At 41.7% G+C, this 2,371-nt stretch overlaps 1 protein-coding gene across 1 annotated transcript in view; it reads right to left on the bottom strand.

Moving 5' to 3' along the window:
* Ubap2 (ubiquitin associated protein 2) overlaps positions 1–2,371 on the bottom strand; it is a 128,229-nt gene that overhangs the window by 8,138 nt on the left and 117,720 nt on the right. The window lies entirely within an intron of this gene.

The following is a 2,371-nucleotide window of genomic DNA, read 5'->3' as shown; positions in this document are numbered from 1 at the left end:
AAAAAAATTAAAAACCATTTAAACAATTCCAAAAAAGTATAAACATTATCTGAACATAGGACTTTCAACAGATTCTTGAACATTAAAATTATTCTGAATGTCAAAAAAAACTATTTTCTATACATAAGCAATGCTTACAAGAGAACCAGGTCCTAACTTGCTAAAAGGAACACAACAAAATCACCCAGAAGCCGCCTCCCTCCCCTCCAGTATCCCTAGCAGAGCCCATTTGTGTCCCTCACCTCCCAGCATTGTGCGAATGCCCATCTGCAGGCTTAATGGGCTCATGCTCCATTTAGGTATTTTTGTTTTGTTTTGTTTTATTTTGTTTTTGTGCAGGGTCTCACTACACACCTCCTGATTTCTGCCTCCCTGGTGCTGGGATTACAGGCGCACGCCACTATGCCCAGACTCTCATGCCTCATTTAAAAGGCCAATGCATCCTGGGTGCTATGCTCCCCATAGATGGGCCCAGAGAAGCAAGATAGGATAAAACACTGAAATTTCCCTTATTATGCTGGATAGAAAAAATATAACTATGATATGCTATGTGAGAAAAGCCACTGCATATTTTTTTTCCTTTTTGAGAAAAAAAAGACTACATAGGGTTTCCGCACCTGGCCGTTGTGTACATATTAAATTTTTTATATAGTAGGCCAGGGATCTAACCTCTGGCCCCTGCACTTTGCTTTGTTTTTCAACATAGGGTCTCACTTTGTGGCCCAAACCATGGGGTATTCAGCCTCAAATTCATTAGGTAGCTTATACTGGCCTGAAACTCACAATTCTGTCTGACTTTGGAGTACTGAGATTAAAAGCCTATGCCACCACTCATGGCTTTTTATGGACATTTGTAAAGCCTCTATGGAGAACCAAGAACAGAACCAAGAGATTAGAGACAGGAAAAACCTTTCAGTATATATCTTTTTATATCTTTTAATATTATTTTGAATATTTTAATGGTGGGACCATTCTGTCACACTGACAGTATGGGACTCATTGCATTAGCATTTCTGGCTGTGCCAATTTGCATTCCATGACCTGGAGTTATGAGCTAAAACACACACAGAGCATGCAGCTCCCCAAAAGCAAAACCACCAAAACTCCCTACTCCAATTCCTTGGGCATAGAGGCTGGCCCTCAATGCTTATATTGAGGGCAACTAAAGATGCCACAACTAGAAGGCAGAAGCAAATGGGCAAGGAGGAATCCATACCATGTCTACTTTAATGAAGGTAGTTTATGTGTTTTGTGACAAAGAACCTTGTATAAGATATCACTTGGGAAAAAGTTTGACAGTCACTGTGCTTGACACATATCAGTAGGATAGCTATTAACTGGACTGTCCCTCCTCACTCTACAGTTGAGCTGATTTATTCTGCAAAGGAAACAAATTTTACTCTGCCACTCCCAGTCAACTCAGTCCAAATCCTCCCTGCTATGGACCTATTTATCCTTCTTAAGACCCTGCTGTCCAAGAGCACAACACTCTTTTTGTCCAGGTATCCGGTCTGACCCTTGTCCTTAAAACCAGGTTCCCAACACTACAGCTCACCAAGCCACCATCAATAAACTACACAATCTAGGATTATTCCTTGGCCCATGGGGACATCATTGGCACCTCTTTGGTACAGAATCTGGCTATGCAGCTCAGAGCTGTACGTGATCCTCCTGTCTCAGCCTCCCCAGTTCTGGCATTGTAGGCATGTGTCACCATGCCCAGTTTCTGAGGCCAGCAAGGCATGAGGTACTGAGGATCAAACCTGGGTCCTTGTGCTTGCCATGGAGCTATCTCTCCAGCCCCATGCACCTCTACTTTTAATCTCTCCTGCCTTGGTTTCCTCAACAGCACAATTCTGCTTTCACTTGTGCCCTTTCACTTTCCATATTTCCTTTCTTGAAGTGCCTGCATGTGAGATGAGAAAGATGGCAGGGCATAGATCAAACAGGACCCCCAATGCAATCACTCAAAGTCCCTATGACCACCAATAGAATGCACTATAATCACACTGGCTGTACCAAGAACGAGAACCATCAGTCTCCGAAAGACATGTGCACAGGGGGCAGGATGGAGTTGCTCACCCAAGTTCTCCCTTTGCCTATCAAGTGCTTTTCTGTACAAAGTAGCAGAGTTACCAAGAAACCATGCTCTTCAGTAAAAATTTTTAGTGGAGCCTAAGCTGGAGTCAGCAATAAACATTTATTTTTGTCCAAAAAGCTTTAAAAATTCAATATAACAAGGCCCAGAAAACCTTCCATGCTGACAGTGAGATATATATATATAGATATATATATTTATTATTATTATTTTTAATTTGGTACAAGGTCTCACTAGGAATATCAGAGGGTCTCTGAATATTAAATTTACTGT

The sequence above is a fragment of the Octodon degus genome, unplaced genomic scaffold (assembly GCF_000260255.1).
Source record: "Octodon degus isolate 3935 unplaced genomic scaffold, OctDeg1.0 scaffold00045, whole genome shotgun sequence".
NCBI classification, from domain to species: Eukaryota; Metazoa; Chordata; class Mammalia; order Rodentia; family Octodontidae; genus Octodon; species Octodon degus.
The sequence above is the reverse complement of the archived record's forward strand: the minus strand, read 5'-3'. Positions and strand labels throughout refer to the sequence as shown.